The sequence below is a fragment of the Eumetopias jubatus genome, unplaced genomic scaffold (assembly GCF_037043125.1).
Source record: "Eumetopias jubatus isolate StellerSeaLion01/CBP00866 unplaced genomic scaffold, mEumJub1_p1.0 scaffold_4, whole genome shotgun sequence".
Lineage (NCBI taxonomy): Eukaryota > Metazoa > Chordata > Mammalia > Carnivora > Otariidae > Eumetopias > Eumetopias jubatus.
In genome coordinates this window covers 75,037,671-75,053,357 of record NW_028274810.1, presented here as the reverse complement: position 1 = coordinate 75,053,357, position 15,687 = coordinate 75,037,671, and positions in this window count along the sequence as shown.

Here is a 15,687-nt window from a genome sequence, read left to right as displayed (position 1 = left end):
GTTGTGTGACCTTGGATAAATTCTTTAACGTCTCTGTGCCTCAGTTTCCTCACCTGTACAAGTGGAATGATAATAATAAAAACTACCTGATGGGGTTGTTAATGAGAATTAAATGAGTTAATATGTAACTGGCATATAGTTACTATGTAAGTATCAGTTATTATTATGAAGGTAGAATAGTTGACAAACCTAGAGCTGAGTGGCAGGCAAACTCATTTTGAATTCCAGCTCCATCACTAACTTCTTGTGAAACCTTAGCCATGTGTATCATTCAGGGTTCAGTTAGAGATGCAGAACGACTAGGAGATCCCTACCAGAGCTGTGCAGGAAAGGGAATTCTGGGAAATGTAGTTCAGCTGAGCTGAGGGGACAACATCACAAAGCTGTCACACCATGCCATTTATCTGCTCCGAGAATCTAGTTCCTCATCTGTGAGATGGGATAATAATATCCTTCACCGGATGAAATGAGATCATGCACATGAAGCGCTTGGCCACGCTGTCTAGCTGGGGTTCAAGAAATGGTTCTTACTGCCCAGGATCCCAGCGCTAATAATGGCCAGGGGCATGCTGTGTCTCCCAGATCTGTTGCTCTCCCCCCTTCACCATGTTGCCTCCCCATGCCGAGCCTGGAAGTATGGAAATGAGTAAGACAGTTCCTACACCCCCGGTAGAGCGGTAGGTCAGGGGCCCCAATGAGTATAATAGAGGACAGGAAAAGGAAAGCAGTCACTATTAACGGGAGCCCCTCCAAGACTGGCTCTGAGCTGGATCCTCTACAGCAGGACACAGAGGAAGGGATCCAGGATCTACTGCATGCCAGGCACTGTACATGATCATCCTATTGAGTCATCACCGCTGAAAAATAGGATGGATAGTCTTATTATGCCTGTAATACAGACAAGGGAACTGAGAGTCCAAGAAATTAAGCCACTCGCCCTGGGTCACAGAGTGACCAGATGACAGAGCCCCTGAGTCCCACGTGATGGCTAGATCGGTGGTGGAGGCGGCAACGTGGGGTCATCCCGGGGGTGGTGGCTCTCCTGAGCTGGAAGCCAGGGCTGGCTCTAAGCCCCCCGGGGCCGGCCAGCCTCCATGCCTGTGTCTGCCCGTGGGCGGTGGGCACGCCGGTGGCGGTGGCGGTGGCAGCGGCGGGCGGCAGCAGGGAGACAGTCACACCTCGCTGTTTTGTAAACTGTTTCTCACAGCTTGTTTGTTCCGGGTTAGGGCTGGAGCGGCACCGTATGGAAGTGTGACTCATTGTTTAATGTGGCAGCTCATTAGCAGAGCTTGTTGCCGCCTCTGATTTCTCTGCTCCCGCTAATTGGAGAGCCCAGTGGGGCCCTGGCTTCCCGTGAAGAGCAAGCCACTCCCTGGGGCTCCAGCTGGCCCTTGCCCCTCGGGCTCTCTGAGGAGGCCACCCCACGTGGGTGGGCGCTCGTCTCGGCCAGGCTGGGTTCAAATCCCAGCTCGTCCTGCCCGGGTAGCCTTGGACAAGCCTCCTTGTCCACTCCTCCTCTTTGAGCCTCAGTTTCCCCTCCCAGCCAAAGGAGGAAGTAGTGGCGACTTCATCAGAGTGGGTGGGAGGAAGAGTCATAAAATGTCTCCAGTCTCCTGGCGCATAATAGATGCTCAGTAAGTGGGTCTTGTAGTGTTATTATCATTAGGTTGGAACCTGAGGGAACCTCTCAGTCCTGACTCCCCCTGGGGCAGCCACCCAGTCCAAAGGAGCTCCCGAGGCTCTGGGTGTGAGCACCTGTTCCCCTGCAGATCATCTGACAACACTTCTTCCTTCCCTGCGACCCCTCCTAAGGCAGACCTGCGGGGCCCCGTCCACCCTCCGCGCCCCCCAGAAGAGGGGCCGACAGCGCGGGCCTGCCCTGGAGTGGGAGCCGGCTTCCCTGGAGCTCTCCCTCAGGCTGCCCATAAGGTGTCTGCTCCCTGGGCCCCGGGGCCGTCCTCTGCGCTTTGGAGACAGCGACCATGCCTCTCTCCAGGTGGAACCAGTCCAGGTCCTTCGCGGGTCCCTTCCGTGACACAGCTCATGGGGTCGCCGGATGCAGCTTTGATGTCCCTGGAGTCGTGCAATGCTACGGGCTCCTTCTGAGTCCCTTTCCCACTGTCCTCACTCTCTCTGGATATGCTCCTCCCCGCCCTCCCCCCTACATTTGAGACCTGCCCCGTCCGACGGCAATATAATGCCAGCCCTGTGTGTGTTTTTAAATTTTCTAGTAGCGGGCGCCTGGGTGGCTCAGTTGGTTAAGCAACTGCCTTCGGCTCAGGTCATGATCCTGGGGTCCCGGGATCGAGTCCCGCATCGGGCTCCCTGCTCAGCAGGGAGTCTGCTTCTCCCTCTGACCCTCTTCCCTCTCGTGCTCTCTATCTCTCATTCTCTCTCTCTCTCAAATAAATAAATAAAAAATCTTAAAAAAATAAATAAATATTCTAGTAGCCTTTTATTCATAAAAACTAAAAGATAGACAACATGAACTTAAAACTATATTGTATTTAACCTAACATATCTGAAATAGTATCATTTTAACATATAACCAATACAAAAATCATTAATGAGAAATCCTAAACTTTTTTTTCATACAATATCAGGTGTGTTTTTACACATATGGCACATCCTCTTTCGGATGAGCCATGTTTCAAGTACTCAATGACCAGATGTGACTAGTGGCTACAGTGTAGGCCAGGCACTTCTAGACTCTGGCTCTATTAGTGTGGTCGGAATTGGCCTGGGTGTTGTGGTTAACACATGATTCTGATTCAGGAGGAAAGAGTAATCTGGTGCCTGAGGGTTAGGGCATCTGGCTGTTGGGAGGTCCGGGACCCAGGCTGGGTTCTGTTACCCACTCACTCTGCAGGTGACTGTGGATACATCACTGCTCTTCTCCAGACCCCAGATTCCTCATCTGACAAATATGAGGAACTCTCTGGGGTGCTCTTTATATGTTCTCTTACGCATTTCTTAGGAAAGCCCCACGATGTAGGTTTTGTTATCTCTGTTTCCCAAGTGGGGAAACGGAGGCTCAGAGATCTGACCTCTTCCTCACATTAGGGGCTTGTGGATTCACCCAGCTGGTGGCTCCTGCCTTGCTGGCCACCATGGATCCCGGTGGGGCTGCTTCAGGCAGACAGCCCTCAATCCGGTCCCCTTCCTTATTATGATTCCTTCCCGAAGTAACAGACGGAGGGCAGTGATGGCGACATATGCAGGTGTATACAGTGTATGCAGGGGAAGGTCTGCTGGAGGAAAATGCCTCCATCTGCTCGGGTATCTGCTCTATCTCTCCATAGCTGTCCCATGACAGCAGGGGCCTGAGGTCAGGTCCTGGCCCCTCCCTGTGTTTGTTTTTGCTCCACCAGGATGTATCAGGGTAAAACCCAGACATCATCTCACTCAAGGCTCCCTCCCTCCATCTGCTTCTTCCCCAAATCCTTGAGTCCAGCTGACTTCTCCTTCCTGACCACAGGCATGTCTTCCAATTCCAGAGCCATCTTCTGTCACCTGTATGACTTTAACCAAATCACTTTATTTGACAGAAGCTTTACTTCCATGTCTGAGATAGGGGAGACTCTCCCTTTCCTCACAAGGTTGATGAGAGTAATGACTGAGTCAATATATGTGAATGGGCCTCGCCGGGTACTTTATGTAAATGTTAATTGTGACTGAATATTGACTGGTCATTTTAAGAAGTCTTAGCTTAACTCTTCCAAACTGGACCTTGCCTGGTCTACTCTACAATGCTCTGTATGGCTTTGTTCCATTTTTCTAGCCAGTCAGCCTTCTTAGCCTGGCAGGCAGGCTCCCCACTGGTCCTCTAAGTAGAGGGATCATCCACAGATGACCATTCCTTCTGGTGAGAACACGGGATGATGGGGCTGGAGGGGTCTTGATGGCCATGCCTGGAGCACCTCATCACCAAGACCAACCATCTTCAAAAATAAGACAGATGTGACTTTTTTTTTTTTAAGCAAGACGCCCAGCGTGAAGCCCAATGTGGGGCTTGAACTCACAACCGTGAGCTCAAGACCTGAGCCAAGATACAAGAATCAGACACTTAACCGACTAAGCCACCCACATGCCCCACGATAGATGTGATTTCTATTGTGAATCTTTCTAAAGTATATTGCTCCCTTCCCTGTGTCCCCCAAATGAGGATAATTGATGTGAATTTATGTTTTTCTTGATTCAGGATCATCATCACAGATGGATGTTTTTATATTAAAATAGGACTAAGGGCACTCACTCTCATTGAGCATTCTCTGTGCACGGATGCCTTGCAGATGGCATCCAGTTCTTACATGACCCTGATGTAGAGTTTGGAAACCATCCCTTTCTCATGGGGGAGGAAGCTGAGGCCCAGAGCTGTATAGAGACTGGGCAGGGCCTCCCTGCAGAGGGACTCGGTCCCACTGGCTGAGAAAGGCAATACTGTAGCACAGGCTTGGAAGCCTTTCCTTGACCTGCATGGGCCACCTGCACTGTTTCCCAGTTCCTCCTTCTTTCATACTCTCTTCTCTTGGCTTTCATGAGCCCCCTTTCTTTCTTAGCTCTCTGGCTGTTTTCCCCAGATGCCTTTGCAGTCTGACCTTGCTCTGCTCTCCTTAATGTGCTGGCATCCTTCGGCAGCCCCTCTGGTGCTCTGCTTTCTCCACATCTTGCTCCACGTCAACCCCAGGGTCTTAGCTGTGGCCAAGACCATGGCTACACGGTCTCTGCGCCACGGACTTCCACATTCACATGTCCTGTGCAGCCCTCTTCCCAGAGCTCCGGGCTGTGTGTGGATGTATGTCTTCCTCGGCTGTCCCACAGGCACCTCCAACTCAGCACCCCAAATGGAGTGGAGTCCATCTTACTCCTCCGAAGCTCCCACCCCCTCTTGTGGTCTCTGGCTCAGGAACCCCCTCCCGACTCTCCCAGCTTTATGATAAAACAGGCTACTATTTCTCACGGGCTTATAGAGTACAGACTCATGCTAGGTGCTTCCATGGCTCTCACTGGATCCTTAATCCACCCAGAAGGTTGCCAGTACTGGATTATCATCCCTATTTCCCAGATGCAGATGAGGTCTGGACCAGGTAGCAAAAGTTCCTGGCACGTAGTAGGCACTTGACAAGTGCTAGTTCATTCTTTTGGCTTTTGGTTTTTCAACAGTCTAAATTCATAAAGGAAACCAGCTAAGCTCACGCCAAGCCAAGGTGCACCGCAGTCGTTCCCACCCAGACACCGGCAGGTGTCCAGCTCACTCTGTGACTCCAGCTTGGCAAACTGGACGCCCAGGCTGCTTCTTTGTCCGGAGGTATCTCATCTGTAGCTCCCTCCTGCTGAACTTGACCTTGCCTCAAGCGGCTGTTGCTGTGAGGAGTTAGTTACCTAGGAAGCCCCCTTCATGTGTGCGGTCCCCAGCCTGCCCCCTGCCGCATCCCGGGTAATAGCCACAGGACAGGGGACTGCAGCGTTTCCAGGCGTGTCTGCAGGTAGTGGTCTGTGAGGGGTTTCCTCCTTCTGCCTAGCTGTCCCACCGTGACGGGCGGTTGTGAGGCGGGGTACTGCCCCTCCCCATGTCGGTTGTCCTTGTTATGGTTACAATAACGATTCTTATCGTCATTATTGTCCCCAAGACAGCCCATGAAGCAGGTACTGTCAGTCTATGGGGCTAAGGCAGCTGGGGCTCAGGCAGATGAAGTGACTTGCCCACATCCACACAGCTAGAGCCAGGCTCCGTGTGTGTGTTCTTTTGATGTGCAGTTTCAAGGTGATCGTTTGCTTCAGGAGAGTAAGATTAAGTTCTCCTTAAAATGACTTGTAAAATGTAGGCATCCCCCCAGAAAAAGACTGAAGATTCGACCACAGTGAATATTTACTCCACATCCTGGGTGAGGCACCTTCACATATATTGTCTCATTTTTGGCTCCCCCCAAACTTGAGAGGAAGGGGTGTTCTTTCCGATCCGAGACATGGAAACAAGGATTCCATCAAAAGCAGTACTTTGCTCAAAGTCACTCTGGTGACAGGTGATGCTCTGGGATCGAAAGACAAGCCTCTGAGACTCCAAGCCCAGTGCCCCATTCCCCATGAGAATATGGGCAGGAACAGGTGCTAGGGAAGAAGCAGGCGAAGAGAGAGAAGCTTGGGTCACCAGGCACAACAATCCATTTTTCTGGACAGGGAAACTGAGGCTAGAGAAGCGCAGAACTTTGTTTCGAGTTACACAGCTAGGAAGTGAGGATGCTGGCATCCTGCCCACATCTGTCTGATGCTGCACCACTCCACAGGGTGGTTGCCAAAGCCACACAGCTCCTCCTCCAGAGAGCCTCTTCTTTTAGCCATAGCCTAAGGTCCATTAGGAACTCTAGATCCTTTTCCCTCAGGTAGGAAGGACTTAAGCCCTTCTGCCTGATTACCCCAAATTGCGCCAGGCACTGTACTAGGCACTTTATATGCATTACTCTATGTTTTTTAAATTTTTTATTGTTATGTTAATCATCATATATTACATCATTAGTTTTTGATGTAGTGTTCCATGATTCATTGTTTGTGCATAAAACCCAGTGCTCCATGCAGAATGTGCCCTCTTTAATACCCATCACCAGGCTAACCCATCCCCCTATGCTCCTCCCCTCTAGAACCCTCAGTTTGTTTTTCAGAGTCCATCGTCTCTCATGGTTCATCTCCCCCTCTGACTTACTCCCCTTTGTTCTTCCCCTCCTGCTATCTTCTTCTTTTTCTTTTTTCTTAACATATGTTGCATTATTTGTTTCAGAAGTACAGATCTGTGAAACAACAGTCTTGCACACTTCACAGCGCTCACCATAGCACATACCCTCCCCAATGTCTATCACCCAGCCACCCCATCCCTCCCAACCCCCACCACTGCAGCAACACTCAGTTTGTTTCCTGAGATTAAGAATTCCTCATATCAGTGAGGTCATATGATACATGTCTTTCTCTGATTGACTTATTTCACTCAGCATAACACCCTCCAGTTCCATCCATGTCGTTGCAAATGGCAAGATCTCATTCCTTTTGATGGCTGCATAATATTCCATTGTGTATATATACCACTTCTTCTTTATCCATTTATCTGTCGATGGACATCTTGGCTCTTTCCACAGTTTGGCTATTGTGGACATTGCTGCTATAAACATTGGGGTGCACGTACCCCTTCGGATCCCTACATTTGTATCTTTGGGGTAAATACCCAGTAGTGCAATTGCTGGATCGTATGGTAGCTCTATTTTCAACTGTTTGAGGAACCTCCATACTGTTTTCCAGAGTGGTTGCCCCAGCTTTATGCATTACTCTATTTAATCCTCATAACAAGCCTGAGAGGTAGGAGCCATGATTATCTCCATTTTAATGATGAAGACTGAGGCCCAAAGACATAACAGGATTAGAAGTGAGGAAGCTGGAAACTGGGAATTTGCAGCAGGGACTGACTCCAGACCTGACTGAGTTTCTTGACTGCATTGGGTGGAGACTTCCCTCTCTGACATGTGTCAGGTCATGAGCCCTGAGGGCCAGAGTCTAAATCTCCAGCTACCCTTGTCCGCATCCATTAACTCCCTCCTCTTCATAAAGACATCACCACCCCATCTAACACCATGGGTCAAGTCCCATTCTCACTTGGGAACGTCTTTAGCCATTTCTCTACTTTGTCACCAATCTCACAATTGCCCTCAGGGTAGGCAGTGTAGTCCCCATTTTGCAGAGGATTCGAGGCTCCAGGGTGCCACAGGGTGGGCATCAAGGTCTAAAACCAGGTCTGTCGTCTCTAAGACCCATGTCCTTTCTACTCACTGCACCCTTCCCGCCTGGGAGGTCTTAGGGGAACCTGAAAAATCTCCCACTTGGAATTTTGATGCCTGAATTCTGGTCAGTTCTACCCCTACCTGGGTGCCTCAGACCATCCAATGGACTCAGTTCCCATTTAGGCAATGGACTTGATGATTTCTAAGTCTCCTTCTTGATCTGAGAGCATGGGGTCATGTCCTCATGACTCTGTCTCAAGTTCCACAGGGAGGACAGGGCCGAGCTCCGGCAGGGGACCAGCCTCCTGATCTTGAGGCTGATCCTCAGGCAGCAGGGGCCACCGCTGTGTCTCCAGAGGGGTCACCAGTCACAGTCCTCCTCAGTGGAGGCCAATTCACCTGACTGTGGTTTCTCTGGGTTCCTGGAACCTACCCCAAGGCCCTCCCCATCAGACTCTGTGTCTTTCCACCCTCTGTGCTCAGCAAGCCTGTCCCAGGGCAATGGAGGCAAAGTGATCAGGCTGCTGGACCCACCGAACCAAGTCACTGGGCTTTTCCGCTGGACTCTTTTTTGGGGTACTGATTCATTAAAGTATTAACCCGAGGACAGGTATTCTAGGACAGGTATTCAAACTCTCTTCTTTCTTTCATTATTCTTAATCTGTTGAAAAAAAATATCCAACAATACAAAACTATATAAAGGAAGAGGGAAGGCTCTCTCTAACCTCCAACATCATTCTTGATTGGAACTAACTAGTCTTAATAGTGTGGGGCAATCCTTCATGTGTGTACATGGAACTCTTTTTTTTATTTTAAGATTTTATTTATTTATTTGACCGAGAGAGAGACAGAGCGAGAGAGGGAACACAAGCAGGGGGAGTGGGAGAGGGAGAAGCAGGCTTCCTGCTGAGCAGGGAGCTTGATGCAGGGCTCGATCCCAGGACCCTGGGATCATGACCCGAGCCGAAGGCAGATGCTTAACGACTGAGCCACATGACACTGAGCTTGGCATGGAGTAGGCATCTACTACTTTTCTGTTACTTCTTTTTTCACTTAATGTTACATTATGGCTATTTTCCTGTGTTAGCACATGGAGGTTCATTTATTTATTTTTTATCATTTATTTTTTAATTTTTTTTTTAAGTAATCACTACACCCAACATGGGGCTCAAACCCATGACCCCGAGATCAAGAGTAGAACGCTCTTCCGACTGAGCCCACCAGACACTGGAGGTCCATTTATTTTTAAAGAGCTGCATAGTTGTCCTCTGTGCAGTTGTGCCCTAACATAATGTCCTCCAGATGGCCCCCAGTGTTTTCCCTTTATGACTATGACTACAACTGTGGTTGACCCTTCTAGAGTGCCTAGCATGTGCCTGTCACAGCAGGAGGCCCATTATGTATACACTTTTTATGAATACCTCCCCGGGCATCTACCAGGTGCTCAGGAAACTACTGGAAGACCGAGCTCAAGGGGCTAGCCTTCTCCCTCGCCCACCCCTCCCAACCCATCAGGTCCTGTGCTGGACCCAAGAAATGAGCAAGACTGAGACCCCGTGCCAGAGGACCTCATAGACCTAGCAACCAGATGTGAGAGCAGGTCATCACAGCTGAGTGAGGAGGAGAACAGAGGAGGAAGGGCAGGTGTTCCTGCAGGTTTGGGGTGGGGGCGGGGCACTCTCAGGGGAGGGGATGGCTGAGCCTCTGAAGGATGCAAGGAGTGGGGCAGGTGTGTAGGGCCATGCCGGTCTGTCTACCTTCCATGGGACTGGCTTCCTGCATCTGTGCTTCTCGCTCTGATCACCACTCATGCCCCATCTACTCCTGAGAAAAGGATTGGGGTAGATGCTGATTTTTATAAAATTACGTACACAATAACAATAGGACCACCGAGTGAAGAAAAGGAGTAAGAGTTTTATAATAAAATGGAGGAAGAGAATGACCCTCCCCCTACACTGAGGGTAGTTCCTGCAATGGAACATAAAACTGACCTCCACTCCCAGCGGCCAGGAAGGCCTGTAGCCACTGTACTGCGGGCCAAAGGCCCATCCAGGCCCACCGGTAGAGTCATGTCCCCTCCTCTCCACACTTGACCCCTGATTTATTCGCTGGGCTTATGGCTCCCTTGTGTACTGGGCTGCTATTTTGAAGGGATCATTAATTCTGACCCGTTCACATGACTGAACTGTGGCACATAGTAGGTGCTCTGGAGCACCTACTGTGGGCCACTCCTTTATAACCGCTTCACTCCGAGACACAGACAGAGAAGAAACCGAGGCTTGGAGGAGTTAGGGGAAAGGTGGGCAGGACTGTCCCTGGATGTCCTGACCCCAGCCCAGGCTCTTTATACGTTCGGCCAGGAAAGAGCTACGGATGAGATACCTCCGGACGAGGAAGCAGCCTGGGCGTCTAGTTTGCCAAGCTGGAGTCACAGAGCGAGCTGGACATCTGCGGGCGTCTGGGTGAGAATGACTGCAGTGCACCTTGGCTTGGCGTGAGCCTAGCTGGTTTCCTTTATGAATTTAGACTGTTGAAAAACCAAAAGCCAAAAGAATGAACCAGCACTTGTCAAGTGCCTACTATGTGCCAGGAACTTCTGCTACCTGGTCCAGACCTCATCTGCATCTGGGAAATGGGGATGATAATCCAGTACTGGCAACCTCCTGGGTGGATTAAGGATCCAGTGAGAGCCATAGAAGCACCTAGTGTGGAGCTAGCCCTCGATGAATATTCTCATTACTATGTTTGTCATTAAGATTATCCTCCTCACAATGGTCCCGTGAGGTAGGGACTGCCGGTGCTGTCTTAGGGCTAAAATACTGAGGCTCGAGGAAAGGAAGTACCCAAGCTGGAGCAGGAAGCCTGTTGGGCTCAATTTCTGTGCTGTCTCCACACTGAGAGATGAGCCCAGGAGGTCAAATGAAGGCCCAGGGCAAACACGCAGAGGGCAGCCAGGCTTGGGTGAGTGTGCTTGATGGTGTCGAGTCCCTCTTGGGTGAGGGGGCCTCCGGAGGGCAGCTGCAGAGGGAGCTGGGGCACAGGCAGCTGGCCTGGGCCCAGTGGCTAGAGCTGCAGTCCCTGTGGGCCACGCACAGTCTCCAGAAGAAGAGTAGAGAAGCGGCTGCAAAGCAGGCTTGGCCCAGGCCCCAGGGCACTTGACAGGGCCAGGCCACCTAAAAAAGGGCCATCGCTTGGCACCTGGGTGCTGAGAGCTTAGGAGAGGCGGGATGGTGTTATTTGCGTGACTACACTTTTGGCTTGACCTCACTTAGTCTGACCCAACTCTTAAACTATATGGACTGAAAAGTAGAATTTAAGGGTGTGGGCTGAGCAGGTTTCACAAAACTGTCAGCCACACTTGGCTGGGGCACTCTGTGTCTTTCCCACCCCACCCCACCCCTGCCCTTATTTGGCCTCACCTGCCTGAGCAGGCAGCCACCAGGCGTGATAAAGCAGTTGCAGCGGTGAAGGCACTGGCTTTGGGGTTGGGAGACTCCGGCTTAGATCCTGGCTCACCGACCTGGGGAAGTCATTTACTTCTCTGAGGCTCTGCTGCCCCTTCTAAAGTAATGCCAACCTCTCAGCATCAATTAAGGATCATGGGATGTGATCATGACCATGGAATCATTGAGTGTAATGGCTGCTCTTAGGAAACACTCGATAAATATTACTATTGTATTTATTATTGTCATCGTTCTCACGATAGCCCCGTGAGGTTTCCACAGCAGATCTTGCCTCAGTTTCCTCATCTACAAAGTGGGACTCATCCTGAGGCTCTGAGGGTGCATTTGTGGATGGAACAAGGGGTGTAATGGACAGCCGGTGCACGGGAGGCCCCCTGATCACCACGAGCCTCCTCACCCCTCCACAGCTGCCTCAGCGGGGCCCGAGGCTCCGACTGTCCTCATTGGCGGGGAGCCCACTGCCTCTTTTACCAGAGGCCATCATGCTGTAGGGGTCCTGAGCCCAAGAGTCAGGCCGAGGAGGTGGTGGTGTGTGCCACGCATCCAGTGGACACAGGGCCAGGCCAAGCTGTGGGCCGCAGAGAAAGCACACCCTGAGAAATTCTTTGGAGGTTGCGAAGCTCCTTCTCCCCCCATGTTCTCTCCTTTCATTCTCCTGTCTGCCCTGGGGGTAGGTGCTGCGACCTCCATTTTGCACATGGGGAAACCGAAGTTGGTGACTAGTTCCGGGTGACACAGTGAGTCCTTGATGGGGCTGGGACTTTCAGCCTCCTTCCCCAGTACTGGGGAGGGGAGAAGTAGTGACCCCAGGGTGCAATGGGTGGGTGGACATCTGGGGACCCCTCACAGACGCGGGCTCACTGGCTTGGCATTGTCTGCTGCCTCCGGGGCTGGGTGGACTGGGGTGGGGGCACTGGAGAGGGGAGCAGCTGGAAGAGGCAGGCTTCTCTTAGAAACCTCACTCCCTTTTCCAGGACTCCTTCCCCTAACAGTCATGGCTCTGGAATTCCAAACGACTTAAGTATTTTGCAAGGAGGTCTCGGGGCTCTGTGAACGTCAGCCTCAGATTGAACCTTCAAGATCATCTGCTCCAAGCCTCCCATCCATTTGACTGATCAGAAGATGGAGCCCCTGAGGAATGGAGAAGTGACTTAGCTAAGAGCAGGGCCAGTGGCAGAACTTTTCAGCCCAGTGTTCTGAGAGCGTCCCTGGATCAGGGAGATGACAGGCCAGGGTCAGGACATTCCAGAGAAGAGGTCACATGGCCGGACAGGGCAGGACAGACCCGGGCAGGGCCGAGCGGGCAGGGCGTGAGCCACGATGAGACGCTAGGTATTCTTCCGCCAAGCTCTGCTGTCAAGTCCTCACTTTGTCATTTCCTTTCCACAACCCTGGGAGGTCAGGGCTGTTGTCCTCACTTTATAGGCTGAGAAACAAGACACAGAGAAGTCCCAAGTCAAACAGCTTCTTCGCGCAGGAAGCAGAATTCAAACCTGGTGCGGCCTGTCTCCAAATCCTACAGCTTTTCTATTACACCTCTGTACTAAGTGGCATAGTGTCCACCCCTACCCCAAAAAAGTCATGCTCTTTCTAGAACCTCAGTATGCGACCTTATTTAGAAACAAAGGCGTTGCAGATGTAGTTGGTTAAGATGAGGTCATAGTGGAGTAGGGTGGGCCCTAAATGCAGCGTGGCTGGATTTAGAAGAAGAGGAGAAGGCATAGAGAGAATGCCGTTGCAGACCCGGAGAAGACACAGGCGAGGACAGCACCGAGAAGGCAGAGACTAGAGTGGCGTGTCTACAAGACCAGGAACACCAGGCTTGCTGGTGATGACCAGAGACCAGAAGAAGGAGGAAGGGTTTTCCCCTAGAGCCTTCAGAGAGCACGGCCCTGCCAGTACCTTGATTTCAGACTGCCAGCCTCCAGAACCCTAAGACAATATTCCTGTTGTTTTAAGCCACTCTGGGGACTTGTTACAGCAACACTAGCAAACGAATACGCCTCCTTCCTGTCGTGCGGAGAGAGGGGTGACGTACAGGGCTCATGGATCCCAGACGTGGTTGTGTCGCAACTTAAGAGTATCAGGGCAAGCGCATGGTGGAGAAGGACAGAGGGAACATGCATTTGTCTGACATTTGCTCCAGGCCGCACCTTACACGTGTGATCCTGATCACCCTCCGTGGGTGACTACAGCCATTTCCCAGATGCCCCATGAGGCATCAGAGAAGGGAAAGGATTTGCCCCTCAGACTCTAGGTGCCTCCAGGTGCGATGCAAGGAGCAAACTTAGACTCCAGTTTGAATCCTAGGGAGGGAGGCCACTCACTTCCCTTCTCTGAACCTCTTTCCTCATCTAGAGAATGGGAAACATGCTCACTGCCTCTCAGGTGGTTGGGAGAATGAAATGGGCTCATTCTGTCATTCAACAAACATGTGTGGACAGTCTCTGTGCCAGCCCCTACTCTAGTTTCTAGGGACACTGCAGTTGAACAAGATGGGCAAAGGTCTTGCTCCCAAGGGGCCAGATTCTTCTGGATAATGCCTGTCAGGTGCTCTGCAGGGGCTGACAGTAAGTGCTCCATACAACTTACGGGGATAAAGACCCAGGATTGAATGGGATGGTGTGCAGAACGGGCTTGGCCTGGAAGAGCAGCACGCATCAGCCCACTAGTTGTCTGCCCTGTCAGTGTGGCACCGCCCCCCGGCCCAGGAGAACACCAGGTCCTTGGGCACCTGGCAGTCACTGGTCTAAGCTGCCTGCCCAAAGCCAGCAGAACTCTCTGCCCCAGGCAGGGACTGTGGAGGCAGCTCAAGGAGGCTTGGGTCTCATCAGGAGGGCCCTCCCCTGCTGCACTGTCCCCCTCCGCCACATAGCCTCGGCTCAGCCCCACCCACTCCCTGACACTGTCCCTGGGCCAGCCCTGAGCCTTCTCTGGAGGCTCTCCCAGCTGTCCTGATGTCCCCTCTGGCTTCTGCAGACGCTCCCCATTTCCACCCCTGGAGGCCTCGTCTGGGCACCAGCCCCTCCCCTCCAGAGGCGTCCCCAGACATCACTCCTGTGCTATTCTCTTTTCCTGACAACTGTGGCATCAAATGTCAACCAGGCTCTGCTCGGCACCAGAAGGTGGGGGCAGGGGGCTGGTTCTTGATAATAACTGTGTGGTTTAGGGGAGGGTCCTCCTCAGCCCCCCGCGAGGGGCTAGGAATGGCTGGCCCTGGGCTGGCTCTGCTCCCAGATCACTGTGCCGCCTCGAGCAAACCTGTTCCTCCTCAGACCTTGGATCGTCTGAGCCACGAAGGGGAGGCAGCCTTCTCTGCCTTCCCCTGGTGGTGTGAGAATGAGGGGACAGAGGCAATACCCTTTGGGGGCTTGGAGAATGCTGGGCCAGTGGCAGTGGACTTCTCCCGAGAGCCACCTCCCTTCTAGGTGAGCTGTGGAAGAGGTCCTGGGGGGTGCAGAGTAGCTACGCCCATCAGACCTCAGAGAAGCCCGTCTTCCTGTCCTCACTTGCCCTGAGTGAGCGGGGACAGCCGGCACTAAGCACTGAGGAAGCGGGCTCTGGCGGGCCCTGACAGCTCAGCAGTGGCAGTGGCCGCTGTGGCAGAGGCTATTCTGAGAGCTGGGAAGGGCTGGGGAGCAGGGACTGGAGGAGGGGAGCAGCCCAGGAGAAGACAGTCCTGTGGGGGTGAGGCGTGTGTCCCCGCAGCCGTGTCCATGTTCATAGCAGGGAGGACTGTGTAATGTGCACTGGCCACGGGGAGGGGGTGGAGCATTGAGGTCATGAGGCACGCACCGGGGTTGCTTGGGTGTCTGTGCACAAGTTTTGGGGTCCAAGTACAAGTTGAACGGGTAGAAGATGCATCTGGAAGTGTAAGAGCAAGCGAGTGGGCATGCATTGGAATGTGAGCGTGTTCGAGTGCATGGAAAGGTGTGAGCAGAAGCAAACGATCCCGGGTGTGGAAGGGAGAAGAGCGCAAGGGTAAGCAAGTGGGGGCTTGTCTGTGAGCAGGAACGAATGTGGGAGTGGTAAGAAGGGTGTATGGGAGAGCAAGCGTGGGTGAAGGGAGTGGAGTGTGAGAGGCCTGGGGCCAAGGGAACCCTCAGGAGGGTTTGCGGACACAAGTGAAGGGACGTATGCAGGTGTGTGTGTGAGTGAGCCAGTGTGCACCAGCGGATGCGAGTGTGTGCGTGCTGAGAGCAGGAGGACAGTGTGAATTGGGACAAGTAGGAAGGGAAGATGTGTAGGGGCACCAGCAATAAAAACAGCTAGCATTTATTGAGCACTTGCTCTGAGCCCGATGCTGACATTTATGATCTTATTGAATTCTTTACATACCCCACGAAGTCCGTGCTGTGATGACACTCATTTATAGATCAGGAAATAGTGGCTTTGAGCAGTTAAGTAACTTGCCCCTACTCTTAATCACTACGTGATACTGCCTCATAATGAATGTGTGAGCA